The sequence below is a fragment of the Pelobates fuscus genome, chromosome 2 (assembly GCF_036172605.1).
Source record: "Pelobates fuscus isolate aPelFus1 chromosome 2, aPelFus1.pri, whole genome shotgun sequence".
NCBI classification, from domain to species: Eukaryota; Metazoa; Chordata; class Amphibia; order Anura; family Pelobatidae; genus Pelobates; species Pelobates fuscus.
Genome location: NC_086318.1, coordinates 330,704,209 through 330,721,720, shown reverse-complemented (window position 1 = coordinate 330,721,720; position 17,512 = coordinate 330,704,209). Strand labels below are relative to the sequence as shown.

General features: G+C 40.2%; 1 protein-coding gene across 2 annotated transcripts in view; it reads left to right on the top strand.

Annotated features, from left to right (window-relative positions):
* The window catches only part of RNGTT (RNA guanylyltransferase and 5'-phosphatase), a 444,501-nt gene that overhangs the window by 136,602 nt on the left and 290,387 nt on the right, over positions 1 to 17,512 (top strand). The window lies entirely within an intron of this gene.

Genomic DNA, 17,512 nt, shown 5'->3' with positions numbered 1-17,512 from the left:
GAATAAATGAATAGGTGAAATTCCCGTTCGCATGTCCAGGTGTTTCACTGGGCATGTGCGGGAATCTCACAGTCTGTGTAGTGTGGGTAGATGACGTGTCCCACAGGGACTTCACCTACCCACACAAAGATGGCGGCGCCCTGAATATAGATCGGGGCAGAAGATAAAGAATTAAAAAGAGGTAATGTGGGGGGCTTAGGGGCATTTGGGGGTGACTAGGGGGTCGATTGGATGTAGTGGAGGCGGGAGGGGGGTTAAAAAAAAAACGGGATTCGGCATGACAGTGCCGCTTTAAGCTGAAGTTGTTCAGGTGACTATAGTGTCCCTTTAAGGAGGAAACTCCATTCTTAAGACTCAGTAGTCCATTTTAGGACAGGAAAGTCTTGGTCTTTCAGGACACCTCCCGTTTAGATGTTGGGCCTTGAGGTGTTTGGGGAAAAAATTCTGCCACAGCTGAGGGGTCCAGTCGAGACAGGCCTGTTGCTTCCATAAGAAGGGGCTCAGCAATGCCTAATTTGGGTAGGTGCGACTCCAGCTCTGAGAAGCTGCGTGCTAGATATGTTGTGCCCTGGCGTTGAAAGATCAGCATTCTCTAGGTCCCCCCAGTATGATGTTGGACCCACACCTGCTACGGAGTAGCGGTAATAGTGGCCGCAGGACCCTGCACCACTTGCCTCTGGTTAAATCCGGGAGCAGCGTTAGAGTGGATCCTTCAAATTGTAAGGGAGTTTTCACTTTGGGCAACCGCCAATGAGAGGGCCTTGTCTTGCAGAGTCGGGAAACTATCAGGTCCGTATGAATGGCTGATGGCGCTATGGTCTGCTTCGGCAACCTAAACATGCCGTATAGCCTTTCCGCCCTGGCTTGTTTGGGTGGCCGCAGTACACTGTTTAGGCGAAATGGGGTAGGATTTGTCAGGGCTACTGAGTGTGGTATACAGTTTATCTTTAGGTTATAATTCATCCGTTGATCCTCAAAGGTATCTACCCTGTGGTTGGTGGCTAGTTGTCGCTGGATGTCAGCTATTTTGAACTCCATGGAATATTCCTGGAATCGTGAGAGCTCGATAAGGCCTCCGGCTGGGTGATCCGTGAGTTGACGACTTTAATTGCATATTTAATGGCCATGTCAGCCGCAATGTTTGCACACAGTTCTGCCAGCATACTCTTTAATTGACTGTGACCGGCTCTACAGGGGTGGGATACTGGATTTTGGGTCTAGATGGTGGAGCACGCATTGACCCTTTTCCCATGTCAAAAGCTTTTTCATCTGAGGAGTAGGAAGATCCTTCATCCTCCAGCGCTTTTTTGTCCCATGGAGGTTTTTACGAGCTCTGCAACAGCTCGGCTTGTAGGGCCTTTGTCTGCCTTTTTTTTTCTTTCCCTAAGGCACAGAGCTTGAGGTCTGCTGCGCTCCAATGCTAGCCCCGCCCCTTTATGCAAGTAGTTTTAAAAAATTATTTAAAATGAGACTGTAAGTCCAATAATCTCTACAATTTTTGTATCTGAGCTAGATATAGCAGTATATATCTAAAAATAAGAGAGCACAATAAAGATTCCAGCGCATCAAAAATTGAATTGTACGGATCCACGAATATGTGAGCAACAACTAGAGAAAGTAAGGGAACAATTTGAGAATATGAGAATATGAATCAAATCTTCTAGAGAACTCCATTAAGAAAGTAAGCGCTTTGGATAGGAAAACACTCCTTAGTCCATCCAAGAAAGATAAAGTTAATACAACTGACTCTTTCAATTGCCCTATAGTTTTTAATTACAGCAGCCAGTCCCATTTTTTTTTTTTTTTTTTAAAGAGTGTTCAGAAACACTGGCACCTTTTAAGACAGGACCCTCTTCTGGCTACATCAAAACCAGAAACACATTTTAAATTTAGAAAAAGGGTTTTTCAAATGTGGTAACTGCAGTATCTGTAAGGCAACGGGATCCCCATTTGGTAAAACCACCAGTTTCCAATCTTTTGTCACTAAACAAACTTTTGAAAAACAGGAATGTATAACTTGCCATTCCAAACAAATTATCTATCTTTTGAGTTGTTCCTGCGGAATCCAACATGTGGGTCAAACGAAGAGAATGCTCACGGTCAGACTTAATGAACATGTCTAGAACATTAAGAAAAAATTTGAGAAACATTATCTATCAAAACACTATTCAGAACATCATGCTGGCAATCCAGCAAGTTTACATTTTTGCGGGATTGAAAGGGTTAACATTCCATGGAGAGGGGGCGAATTACTTAAGAGGTTGACATATCAAGAAATGTCATGGATTTTTAAATTGAAAACTTTGGCACCTCTTGGTCTGGACGTGGAACTTGAACTATCTTGCATTTTATGAGTTTAATTAATGACCTTGTCGACACTAGAATGTTTACACAGAAGACAGTATGCCTAACTGAGACTTTTTAACATATAGTGAGTGAAATTTTTCTGAAACCATGGTGCCCTTTTTTTAATGAATGATTTTTAAAATTGTTTTATGATCACTGTTTTACAATGGTTCTTTGATAGAATTTGTGACAATACATATGACACCTCATTAATAAAAGGAGCTTACATCGTACATTTTAGTTCATGACCTGCTAGATAATCATTTGTATCATCTTTTTTGAGAGGCTTTTTCATAAGACGTATACCGTATATACTAGAGTATAAGTCGACCCGAATATAAGTCGAGACCCCTAATTTTACCCCATAAAACAGGGAAAACGTATTGACTCGAGTATAAGACTAGGGTGGGAAATGCAGCAGCTACTGGTAAATATCTAAATAAAATTAGATCCCCCAAAAATTATATTAATTGAATATTTATTTACAGTGTGTGTATATAATGAATGCAGTGTGTGTGTGTGATGCAGAGCCTTGGTGGGGGGTGGGCATTTTTTTTTTTATTTTTTTTTTAATATTATTAAAATTTTCTTATTTTGTTATTTAAATTATTTACATTTTTTTTGGTCCCCCCTTCCCTGCTTGTTAGCTGGCCAGGGAGGGGACTCATTCCCTGGTGGTCCAGTGGATGGGCTGTGTAGGAGGGGGGCTGGCAGAAAGCTGTTACTTACCTTTCCTGCAGCTCCTGTCAACTCCCTTCTCTCTCCTCCAGTCCGGTCAGCTCCCCTGCAAGTCTCGCGGTGTGAGTGCCACGCGGAGCTCTGACCCTGCGGCTCTCGCGAGACTTGCAGTGGAGGAGAAGAGAGCTGACCGGACTGGAGGAGAGAGAAGGGAGCTGACAGGAGCTGCAGGAAAGGTAAGTAACAGCTCTCTGCCAGCCCCCAACAGGACCGCCGGGCTTGTAATGAGCCCGGCGGTCTTGGTCTGTATTATGGCAATGTAAGTTGCCCTAATACGTACATTGACTCGAGTACAAAAAATGTGCTGAAAAACTTGACTTATACTCTAGCATATACGGTATATGAGTGGTAAGTAGGGCTTTCTAATGCGATGTCCATGTTTTATCTGCACAGTTACTCGGATCAAACAGTTATTATTGTATCTTATCTTAGCAAGCTTCCACATGATCAAATAATTTGTATTGAGGTCAATCTATTTTTTTCCATTGGGATTGTATTTCGTATTTTGTTTATAGATGCTTTTGTACATTGATCTATTTTTAGACTGGCTATTTTTACCATACTAACATATTGCGCTACATTAAAAGTTTCCTATAGTTAAACATTTGCTATACTCCTATAGATTTTAAATATAGGTGTGGCGAAACCAACCTCGCCACTGGGCCCTGGAGAAGCCTGTTTGCTAGCCTCCTACCTGCTGACTATGGCCCCTGGGTTATTTGGGGCATATTGTACTTTATATTGCTGCAACTGGCCCTTTTAAAATCATCGATGGACATATTGGGACTTTTTGGGATTGTGGCGAAACCGACCTCGCCACGTGTCCTTGGAGGGGGCCGATTGCCCGCCTCTTGCCTTTGGACTATGGACCAGACTTTATGGGAATGTGATACCCCAGATAGCTATACCATGGAGCCTATTCATAATGAAAGACTATGAGAAAGACTTTAGCTCCATGGCAATTGTACTGTGTGAGTAGGATCTGCGCGCTATTCGGTAGTTTTGTGCGCGCAGATCCCAGCTATCTGGGGATAGGTGAAATGTCTGTGTGTTATGTGTAAAAGGTGAATTTATGTATTTTAAAGTGTTTTACTGTCTTTGTGTCCCCATGTGCTTAATGGAGTCTGTCTCTGTGCTGGGAGATAATTGGATTACTTCTCCAGCACAGAGAAGGCCCTGGAAAGCTAGGGGTTTTAAAAGATACTTTTAGTAACTTTTGAACCCCTGGTTTGATCCATGCCATTTTTTAATATGTTGTTCCCCTGAATGGATTGATTGTGGATATGTAATTTTGTGTGAATGTGATGTATGGTTTTGAAGTTATAAATATTGTGTAAAAAGTATATTTTAAACTGTATGAATAATGGGATTATGTGTCACACTAAGGGGAGGGGATGTGTGGGAGGTAACATCTATGTCATTGGTTCTTTTATGCCTCCCCCTGGGTGTGGCCTGTATGTGTGAGTTGGAAATAAAAGCCAGGCTGGATGAGCCAGTCCAGAGTTCCTGTTTTACCCTCAAAGTGAAGTGTCGTCTCATTATTGGGGGAAGGATTTATTGCATGCTGTTCCAGTTGACTGCTAGGAGTGTAAGCCTATTCGTATGGTTCCTATTCAACGGTCTACAGCATTCAGAGGCTTGAGAAGATTCATATGCTGCATCGGTTCGGTGATTGTGGTGTCTGCCAGAGTGCTTGGAGTCCTCAGGAAGCGCTAGGAGCATCCATTAACGGAGGTACCCGGTCGGGGTGCCAGGTGATCCGTTACAATAGATTCTTAGCCAAGTCTTTTCATACTGGTCTTAATAAATTGCATATTTCGTATAATTTTTCATAATTTATTTTACTGTTTTTTATTTGATATGTATATATCATGATTGTAGTTATGGTTATATGGTGCATTATTTATTTGCCTTTACTGTATAATGTGAAATCCCTGTCTGATATTATTATTGAATAAAAAAGGGAAGACTTTTCATGGAAAGGCCACATGAAACAGTTTAGTCGATATGGCACTTCTTAAACCAATTAACGTGGGCATATAAAAGAGTGCTCTAAGTAGCCTTCGCACTATCTTGAGAAAGCCCAAAAGTACGGGCGAAACGCATTGAAGTGTGAGCGGTAAGAGAACTGCATAGCTTGGCAACAGTAGCGACTTCCAATCCTGGCGTCCTTCCAATAACAACTTACCATCCTTCGGATTGAACGTTCAGTCAGGACTTGAAGGATAGAAAGACCGGACGGCATCGTTATTTTATCTATGGTAAACCAAAGCTTTTATTGTGGTTTCTTGGAAACAAGTTCCACTACTGATTGATGTAAGGCAAGCATGTCTAACTCAGTCTAGCAAGGGCCAAATAAACAAGGTTTAAGTGTATGTGGGCTGAAAAAAACAAACTTACATTTTCTTAGAAACGTAGATTTATTTTTAAATGTACAGTATTAAAAAACAGCATCCCCCTCTACTAAATCTCAGTCCACCCCAATATACTAAATCCCAGCACTCCCTTCTAGCCAAGAAGCAGACTCTACTCATATTGCTACTGCCAAATGGCGCCGTCCGTACCCTTTGCCAAAGCGGATCCTCCCGCTACTTCTTGAAACCCTGTGAAGGCGGAGCATGTTGATGTCGCGTTACGTGCCTCAGTGCACCTCCAGGTCCTCCACTGTCCAGCCGCGGCCATTGCAACACTGACCGACACACTCACTCGCAGACATACTCCTGTGTCAGTGCTTCGCACTCTGAACGTTCCTCATAGATGCATTGATTTATTGCATCTTTATGAGGAGATGCAGATTGGTGAAGCACGCCCTTGTGCCGCGTGTACACATTAGCCTCCCAATTAATTCCTATGGGAAAACATTGGATTGGCTGAGATCATCAAAAATTATGATCTCAGCCGAGGAGGCGGAGTGTGGGCGGGGGTCAAGCCGATCGGAGACACGTGCGCCATTGGAAAAATGTAAATAAATATACTTTTTCAGTGAGAAAGACAAGAGGTGCTGGACACCTAAATGGTTTTTCACACCTATAGTGTCAAAAATACATGTGATGGATACATGTTTACCGAGTGTTCCTTTAACTGACCTGGAGATTTTTCCCAGTTAGACTACTTTGGACTTAAATGTGAAATTTACTTTGAATTTATGGCAGTTCATGGTTAATAACTCGGTGTGTCTTTTCAGAATGTACGATTACTCATGTGGAATCAATAGTAATAGCAACAGGTTCAGGAAACCATATTCACCCAGTGTAATGAATAAGTATTGTACATAAAAAGAGAAAATGTGAAGCTAAACCCGAATCCAGTCAAGTTTGCTTACTCTGTGTATATATAAATATATATATATATTTTATTGAATATTCTTTTTTTCTTAATTCGATACACACTTTTATAGAATTATAACATTTCTGTAATACATACTAAGAAATAAAGTCCCTACCAAGCACTTTATGCTTGCTCTGTGTTTTGTATTGTAGCCTTAAATATATAGGTATTGAATGAAGGATACTCTAATGTGGCTGCAAAACTGTATACCACATTTATCACAAATATATATATATATATATATATATATATATATATATATATATGTGGCAGACATTTAGTGTGTATTGAGTGCATGTCTAATTCATGTGTATTTACAGGTTAAAGCTGTGTAAGATGCATATCAGGATTTGCTAAAATACTTCCAGAAATACACTTAAATATGAACAAAATTAATTTAATAAAAATACACTAAAATGAGAATGCAAAGTAGATTTTAAATTTAAGGAAAAGTTGCTGACTTGGAAGCATGGCTGACTTAGAACATTTTCCCAGTTCTGCTATTTTAACCTTAAATCTGAAATTCACTTTGAATTCTCACTTTAGTAAATAACCCTGAAAGTAAGGTAAACTAGTTTCATTGTATGTTCCAATAAATAAAATTAGTAGTAATAAACAAAATAGCAGTTGAATGATTATGTTGGTTCATAGATAGAGGAAAAACCGACCCTTTCTGCATTGGTGCTATAAATCGGAATGAGAAATTGTAAAATATGTGCGATGTAGATTTTAATGAAATCGCCCGTGCTATTTCTGGCTTTTACATATGTGCCGAAGAAATGTTTATTCCCTTGATTATTAAGGAAAAATGATGATGACATTTCCATTTGGAAATGCAGATGTCAGCTGTGTGCTTTGAATTGTCAGTAATAATGTTAACACTGCTAATAATAATTCAGCCTGGACTTGTTCAGTATCATTAAAGTTGCTAAAAGATGCTAGTGACCTATGTTCTTTTCTGGGTCAGTAAATCAAACGTTCCAGTTGGTCATGCATGTGTAATAAGGGAAGTTTTAATATGCAACATACCAAATAACATAAGTTATTTTTTTTATTATTTTTTTCGTGTGTGTAAACCAGTTTTTGTTTTCCTCCTGTTGCTTTTATATTGGGCTGTATTCTCTCTCCTGCAATAAAAAGCAAATCTATGCAATGAAAGTAATTCATATGAAAATTGTTGGTAACTATGTTCAGATGCACTTTGGTGTCCGCTCCATAGATCCTATTTGTTGCTGTATAAACAACGTAAAATGTTTCATGACTCTGTTATATAATATACAGGACATTAGATACTGATATGAGTGTAAGTCTGATCATAGTCGCCTTCTTATTAAACTCCATTGAAGCAGTTCTAGTGTCTGGAGCCTTATGGCACCATTCCTCCATTCAATGTTAAACTGATTTTGAAAGATATAACGCTAAACAAGAGTCCCCTGCTGTTTGTCCACTATGTGGCTGATAAGGAAGCATTAGCGTCCGCTTCGATGGGCGATGGTGATTGGCTTTCAGCTTATCACAGCCACCCAATGCTGTTATGAATTGTAATGCCTAAGGAACAGAAGAATCTCTGCCATGTCCATACCTCTAGCTGTGGGCGGACCCTCATTTAGTGTTAAACTATTTAAAAAATGTTTAACATTGGAAGGATGGTGCCAGGGAACCCCAAGGCACTATATCTGTTTCAATTAGACCTGGGCTCGACAAATCTCAGTCTGCCCGTTTAGTGGATAGTCTTAAATTAGAGAGGCAAAGGTTTAATAATATCAGGAAGTATTCCTTTACTGAGAGGGTAGTGAATGCGTGGAATAGCCTTCTAGTTGAAGTGGTAGCGATTAACAAAGTGAGGTAGTTTAACCCCTTAAGGGGAATAAAAGGGAATCTTGACATGTCACACATGTCGTGTCCTTAAGGGGTTAAGCATACGTAGGCTAAGCATAAGGCGATCCTATATATAGGAGAAGGCCAGGGACTAATGAAAGTATTTTGAAAATTGTGCAGACTAGTTGGGCCAAATGGTTCTTATCTATCGTCACATTTTATGTTTCTATGTGCTCTAGGTCAGTGGTTCTCAAACTGTGTGCAGAGGCGCCGCAAATTGTTTCCCCGGTGCTATAATCATAGCACTGGCAACCGTGCCTCAGTCTCCCTGACTGGCTCTGCAGGACAGGAGGGGAGATCAGAGATCTCCCTCACCAGTCCGCTAGCACTGAAATGCTGGCAGCCGGGAAGGAGAGAGGACCCGGGGGATCTCTAACCTGCAGCTCTGTCGGGTACTCCTCTTGCGAGCTCGGAGCATTGCCACAGTTTCCACTCCTCTTCACCCATCACACACACTACATCCGTCATAAACACAATGCACCCCCGTACACACTGAACCCCTCACACACACATTTCACTCCACACACATTGCACCCTTTTACACACAGTACTGTCCCTTTCCAATACTACAGTCCCTATTCTGGCAGATCCCAGGCAAGTTGTCAAACTGTTCCTGAACAGTTTGGCTACTTATCCGGGGAGGGCACCACAGCACTCCCGACACGATAACAACTACAGAGTGCTGTAGTGGTTATTGTGCCTGGATTGTTTCTTTAAATAATCTACCAGTGCCCCTCCCAAGATTAGGTTCTGGATCTGCCCCTGACTGGGAAACATTTCTGCTGAACAGGGGATCAGTATATGCTGCAGCGCTGTACACATATACTACCTAAACATTTGTTTTGACTTGGGGCGTCTTGGAAAAATATTGAAATATTCAGGGCGCCTTAAACCTAAAAAGTTTGGGAACCACTGCTCTAGGTATCACAATTTTGTAATAATTGTTAACATTTAAGTTTATAGTTTGCATCCCAATAATTAAATGTGGGATAAAGAGTAGGTAGCAGTCTATGCAATTGATAATCTTTGCCTCAAATTAATGAATTAATTTAATCCTTCAGTGTTAGATGTTTAACAGTAGTTGACCTTGAAGCATTGTTTGCCATTGATTCTTATGGAATGCATACTTCCTGCTCTAATAATTTTACTTAGTATCCTTGTTTTTGAAGAAAACCTGTATGTCACTGTTATTTGATTGTTTACCCATTGTGAAGCACTGTAGAAGAATGTTGGTGCTTTATAAATTTAAATAATTCATACCCTTATGTCATTGATGGCAAACCTTTTGCACAGTTCGTCTTGTTATTAATAATAATAGTAATCATGATGCTTCTGCTTTGAGTTTGGTATTCAATATGTTTACAAGTAGTCTAGTAGACAGTGTTTATAAATACTTATTAAACCATCTATTTTAATTGACCTATTTTAGAGAATATTATTTATAACGCATGCTTGGTAACACGTCATGAGTTCAGTCCCATCATACATTATTATTTACATTTTACATATATTCGGGTCAGATGCTTATGTATGGCTATCCACATATTCACAGTAAGAGCTGATATCACCTCTTCCTAAATATTTTATTTTACCAATACTGGCTCTGTGCTTGTGATATATTTAAATGTATATGACCCCTTATTATATTTAGGTGTTAGTGTAGTTTCTGATGCCTCATAAATATCTTATGTTCATTTCATCCTTTTATGTGCTGGTTTCTTTCAGTTGGACGGAAGATTCATGAATCTTGTTAGGTTTTAGCAATTTAATTTAATATTACTCTTCTATGCCTGTGGGGGGGTGGGGGTGGTGGGGGCGGGGGGGAGGCTCACAGTGATCCTTTCAAAGTTTGCAGTCTGCATTTGAAATGCAAATGTTTCCCCTTTTTAAATTGAATTCAATTTGCAGTATGATCCTTACTCTATAACTTTAAGTGAATTCAGTTCTTAACACCTTCAGTACAAGTGCTTCTGACAGATGCTTCCTAAGCACTAAGCATGTGTAATCCTGTATTAATATGGCAGCATGTTCACGTTTCTTCTAATAGCCACATTAATTAATTCAAGACTAACCCTTTGAGTGTCAGCACAGTTTGTAACATGTTCTGCTTTTAAAGGCTAAATAGAAAGTTGCATTGGAGATATTCTTATGGCTGTTGCCTCGCATATATTTCACATACTTGATCATTAAAATTTATTCTGCTTGTTTATAAAGATAAATGTAATTTAAATTTCAGTATTTCAGACATTCTCATGGGTTACAACCAATATTCACTTGCTTGTCCTACCATCTACATACCTGAAGTCCCTGTTAAATGATTTTCTAGCGACTTGCCTCTGTTACATTCCGTAATAAATGCTGATGCCCAATCTACCAACCGTAGCATCACTCTTCCTACTCATTTTCAATCATTTTAGATGGCTGAGTAGTTTTCCAGTTTTGACCTCTGTCGGCAGGCTCTTTATTGGCTACTGGCAGACTGTACATCTAACCATACTGCAGAAAGGAAAAAGGTTGCTGATACTATGTCAGAAATATATATATATATATATATATATATGTGTGTGTGTGTGTGTATATGTATATACACATACATATATATATATATCCCATATATATATATATATATATATATATATACACATATACATATATATGGGATATATATATATATACACACTGCTCAAAAAATAAAGGGAACACAAAAATAACACATCCTAGATCTGAATGAATTAAATATTCTTCTGAAATACTTTATTTTTTACATAGTTGAATGTGCTGACAACAAAATCATGCAAATTAAAAAATGGAAATACATTTTTTTTAACCCATGGAGGTCTGGATTTGGAGTCACACTCAAAATTAAAGTGGAAAAACACACTACAGGCTGATCCAACTTTGATGTAATGTCCTTAAAACAAGTCAAAAGGAGGCTCAGTAGTGTGCGTGGCCTCCACGTGCCTGTATGACCTCCCTACAATGCCTGTGCATGCTCCTGATGAGGTGGCAGATGGTCTCCTGAGGCATCTCCTCCCAGACCTGGTGCAAAAGGGTAATAAGCGCTCTCTTCTCAAGGGTGAGCAGCAGTTCACCAACAAGGTGTTCCCTCTACCTTGTGATAAATGGACAGATAAAATAGAAAGGTGAACAGCGCTAGAGATCAGAAATTGTACATACGTTTAGTAGAAATACTGGCCAGCGGAGTAACTTAAAAAAAGGAGAAACAAAGATACAAATAATGGTACAGTATGTATGAACGATATAATTCCACAAGAACAAATGGGTTATATTCACACTCACACTTTGAGGAGCTATATCAGCTCGGTGTTAAGAGCTTGGACGGAATAATCCCCGTCTATGGATTTCCTGAGGTTCCAGATCGTTGGAAAAAATGACTGGATAGTTTAAAAATTATATATACTTTAATACAATAAGTAAAAAGTGAATAATACACTATAAAACCAGTCCTGTATAAAAGTCCAAAATTCTTCCTCACTTAAAGTGAGGAAGAATTTTGGACTTTTATACAGGACTGGTTTTATAGTGTATTATTCACTTTTTACTTATTGTATTAAAGTATATATAATTTTTAAACTATCCAGTCATTTTTTTTGTCCTCCTTCCTATTTAACACTGCTTTGCTGCTATACCTGGGTCCACTATATCCCGAGGTGGGGATTATTCCACCTGAAATTCTCCAAACTAGAGCAGGTCGTTGCTCTAGTATATGTAAGTAGGATCATCTACTCTTACTACAATATTTTATATTTACGTACTAGACCATGTGGCGTATTTTACTCTTGTTTTTCATATAACGAATACTTACACCTATAAACTCACCAACGATCTGGAACCTCAAGAAATCCATAGACGGGGATTATTCCGTCCAAGCTCTTAACACCGAGCTGATATAGCTCCTCAAAGTGTGAGTGTGAATATAACCCATTTGTTCTTGTGGAATTATATCGTTCATACATACTGTACCATTATTTGTATCTTTGTTTCTCCTTTTTTTAAGTTACTCCGCTGGCCAGTATTTCTACTAAACGTATGTACAATTTCTGATCTCTAGCGCTGTTCACCTTTCTATTTTATCCTCCCAGACCTGGACTAAAGCATCTGCCAACTCCTGGACAGTCTGTGGTGCAACATGATGTTGGTGGATGGAGCGAGACATGATGTCCCAGATGTGCTCAATTCGATTCAGGTCTGGGGAACGGGCGGGCCAGTCCATAGCATCAATGCCTTCGTCTTGCAGGAACTGCTGACACACTCCAGCCACATGAGGTCTAGCATTGTCTTGCATTAGGAGGAACCCAGCACCAACTGCACCAGCATATGGTCTCACACGGGGTCTGAGGATCTCATCTCGGTACCTAATGACAGTCAGGGTACCTCTGGCAAGCACATGGAGGGCTGTGCGGCCCCCCCAAAGAAATGCCACCCCACACCATTACTGACCCACTGCCAAACTGGTCATGCTGGAGGATGTTGCAGGCAGCAGAACGTTCTCCACGGCGTCTCCATACTCTGTCACCAGGGCCGCCATCAGGGCATGACAACCGTGACAATTGTCACGGGCCCGGCGGCCCTGGGGGGCCCGGCCGCCCGGGCCCCACGTGTATTAGCTTAACTGCCGCCGGTGCATCTGCACCGGGGCCCATACGCTGATGGGGCCCATCAGGTGGCCCAAGCATTTAGGGCCACCCAATGGGCCCTATTATCTTCAGGGGCCCGGTCAGCACTATAATAGCGCGACCGGGCCCCTTTAAAAAGAAAATGCAGCCGGAAAGCAAGTGCTGCTGGGAGGGAGTGACGTCCGGTCACTTCCTCCCTGTTTACTCCGCGCGGGGGAAGGAGAAGAGAAAGGCCGCAAGGAGAGGAAGCCGACGCACATCATCCCCAGCCACCCTCCTGCGACGAAATGGTAAGGAAGAGAGGAGGGTGGCTGAAAATGAGGTGTGTGTATGTATGCCAGTGTGCCAGTGTATATATGTGTATGTATGCCAGTGTATGTATGCCAGTGTGCCAGTGTATGTATGCCAGTTTGCCAGTGTATGTATGCCAGTGTGCCAGTGTATGTATGTGTGTATGCCAGTGTATGTATGTATGTATACCAGTGTATGTATGCCAGTGTATATATGTGTATGTATGCCAGTGTATGTATGCCAGTTTGCCAGTGTATGTGTGCCAGTGTATGTATGTGTGTGTGCGCCAGTATATGTATGTGTGTGTGCCAGTGTATGTATGTGTGTATGCCAGTGTATGTATCTGTGTATGCCAGTGTATGTATGTGTGTATGCCAGTGTATGTATGTATGTATGCCATTGTATGTGTATGCCAGTGTATGTATGCCAGTGTGACAGTGTATGTATGCCAGTTTGCCAGTGTATGTATGCCAGTGTGCCAGTGTATGTATGTGTGTATGCCAGTGTATGTATGCCAGTGTGACAGTGTATGTATGCCAGTGTGCCAGTGTATGTGTGTATGCCAGTGTATGTATGTGTGTATGTCAGTGTTTGTGTGCCAGTGTATGTATGTGTGTATGCCAGTGTGCCAGTGTATGTATGTATGCCAGTGTATGTATGCCAGTGTATGTGTGTATGTATGCCAGTGTATGTATGTATGTATGTATGTATGCCAGTGTATGTATGTGTGTATGCCAGTGTGCCAGTGTATGTATGTGTGTATGTCAGTGTATGTATGTGTGTATGCCAGTGTGCCAGTGTATGTGTGTATGCCAGTGTATGTATGTGTGTATGTCAGTGTTTGTGTGCCAGTGTATGTATGTGTGTATGCCAGTGTGCCAGTGTATGTATGTATGCCAGTGTATGTATGCCAGTGTATGTATGTATGTATGCCAGTGTATGTATGCCAGCGTATGTATGTATGTATGTATGCCAGTGTATGTATGTGTGTATGCCAGTGTATGTATGTGTGTGTGCCAGTGTATGTATGTGTGTATGCCAGTGTATGTGTGTGTGCCAGTGTATGTATGTGTGTATGTCTGCATGTATATGTGTGTGTGTCTGTGTGTGTGTGTGTGTGTGTGTCAGTATCTCCCTATGCATGTGTGTATGTCTGTTTCAGTATTTGTATATGTTAGTGTGTGTGTATTCCTGTGGGTGGGATTTGGAGGCGGGCCCTGTGGGCGGGCTTGAAGGGGGGCCCAGACCTTGAGCTGTGTTAGGGGCCCCAAAATTTCTGATGGCGGCCCTGTCTGTCACATGTGCTCAGTGTGAACCTGCTTTCATCTGTGAAGAGCACAGGGCGCCAGTGGCGAATTTGCCAATCTTTGTGTTCTCTGGCAAATGCCAAACATCCTGCACGGTGTTGGGCTGTAACCATTTCTACCTACACGTAGTCATTTCCTGGTGAGAAGGGTGTATAAAATATAACTTTTATTAGATCATTTTAAAATAAATGAGTATAATTGAAATGTAAAAAAAATAATTATAAAGACAAAAACAATATAGGAGGACAGCCCTTGCTGGTTTAACAATTATAGCTGTTTTAAGAGGCTATAGTAGTTACACTATACTGTGTTTAGCAATGATTAACGGTCTCTGTATAACTTCGATATATATACCTGTGTGTTTGTCCTCCTATCGCTGTAAAAGAACTCTTTTTTGGATTCAAACTTCCACATGGTGGCGCTCGAAAATTACTGAACGAATTGGGCTGAATTTGTAATATGTTTCTCCCATCAAGCTCAGCTACTCAGGGATATGATTTTTTGTGGGGTTTTTATGTATTTTTGGGGTATTTCGGAAAAATTTGAAAATGTTAACTTTTTCTGGCCAGCAGATAATTGAGTTTAGTATGATTCTAAAATTCTATCTCGCCAACTCAGAGGAGGAGCTATGTGTTGTATAAATTGAATGCCCTTGCTTGCCATTAAACCAGTCTTATTCCAGCATTAAGCTTTGGCTCATGTGTGGATTATGTGACACCAGGGATATTGTAACCTTGGGATTATTGGTGATATTCTTTATTGAATAAGGGGATGCTTGATGGTGCTAACTATTCAGACCGTCACACAATCCTTTGCTAACTTTATAAATTGCTACTTGTATCCCCATACTGAGTTACAGAGAATGTTAATCATTGCTAAACACAGTATAGTGTGACTACTATAGCCTATAATTGTTAAACCATCAAGGACTGTCCTCCTATATTGTTATTATTTTTTCACATTTAAATTATTCTCATTTATTTTAAAATGATCTAATAAAAGTTATATTTTATACACCTTTTTCACAAAGAAATGACACACCGTGTAGGTAGAAATGCACGGTTTTATTTTGTTTTTTTGTTTATTAAAAAAAAATGTGTTTCTTGATATTTAGAAATTTAGCAATTCTTAAAGGGACATTATAGTCACCAGAACAGCTACATTATAATATTCAGGACCCACCATTGTGACATGCTAAAGGAACTAAACTGGCTGTTGCTGGAATCCAGACGCACCCTTCATCTTTCCAGCCTTGTTTAAGAGCTTTTCATGGAAGCTCACACCCTACCTGAGCAAAATGCTCTCCCCAGCTGTTCCCACTTCCGATCCCGCACTTTATTTAGTCTACCTCAAAACAAAAAGAAAGCCGCTCGATCCTCCTTTTCCTACAGAGCACCGCAATTATGGAACGACCTCCCGCACACTTTCAAATCTTCCCCAAGCCTATAGTCCTTTAAGAGATCCCCCTCTACATATCTTAAAACAGAATGCACCTGTCATGGTTGATTTATATATTTCCTACCTGTTCTATTTTAAATTTTGTATATATTGTGTATTAAGGGAGCACTATTGGGTCAGGAACTCAAACATGAATTCCTGACCCTATAGTGTTAAAACCACTATCTAGCCTCCTTGGCCCCCTTTGCCTCCCTAAATATAGTAAAATCTTACTTGTATTCAAGTCTGAAGTTGCGGCCTCTGCCTGTAAAAATTTCTCGGACCTCTGACATCATCAGAAGTGGTGGCCTGATCCAATCACAATGGTTCCCCATAGGATTGTCAAAGAGGACGATCAGGGGCGGATCCAGCAGAATTCAAACACAGCCCTGGCCAATCAGCATCTCCTCATAGAGATGAATTGAATCAATGCATTTCTATGAGGAAAGTGCAGTGTCTGAATGCAGAAGGAAGAGATACTGAATGGTTGGATGCATTTTAGGCAGCCATGACCCAGGAAGAATCTCTAACAGCCATCTGAGAAGTTATCACTAGGCTGTAATGTAAACACTGCATTTTCTCTGAAAAGACAGTGTTTACAGCAAAAAAAGCCTGAAGATAATGATTCTACTCACCAGAACAAATTCAATAAGCTGTAGTTGTTCTGGTGACTATAGTGTCCCTTTAATATTGTTTTTGTATTTTATTGTACCATATTGTATCAATGCAATGTTTTGTGAACCCAGGACATACTTGAAAATGAGAGAAATCTTAATGTAGCCTTCCTGGTAAAATATTTTATAAATAATGTAGCGAAAAGCAAAGTTGTGATCAAACACGTTGTGTGTAGATACCTTTTACATGCTTTACACTGTTAATGCATTTATGTCATAATCAAGTAAGCAAAGTAGTAGGTAGGAACAATGAGACTGGTTTGACTGTATACACTCACACAGTTGCCAATTTGATTTGCTTTCTGTATTAAGAGTTAACAGTTATATGTGAAACAGTGGTGTTTCCACATGGCATTTCATGGTGTATGTGGCATTTTAAATAACCCAGACAAATAATCTGAGAATGAAAGGCCACCCTAATCTTGGATACAGTAGTTCATTACATAAACTACTGTATCCATGGCCCCTGCTGTCTCTAAAACTAAACGATGAGCCCGCAAGTAATTTTAACACATGATGTACCAGTTAATATCTTAAATCCATAGAATGTTAATTAATCTTGTATCTGTTATGTTGAAAGTGATTGCATTGGAAATCCTTTGTATTCCTACATAGCTTCTAACATAGACTGTGTGCTTATTGTGGAAAATGTAATAAAGTAAAACAGATTTTTTACAATGGGCATTGTGCCAAGGCACTCCTGGCACCATAGCCACTACAGCACACTGTTGAGATTGTGGTACTTCAAATTATTATCTTTTACTGCTTATGTTCAGTGGTGTCCAAAGTGTCCATGTGCTTATGGCTTTGTTGTACTTTGTTTATAAGCAAAAATGGTAAGGAGAAAATGTTGGAAACACACTTTTTCTTAAAATCA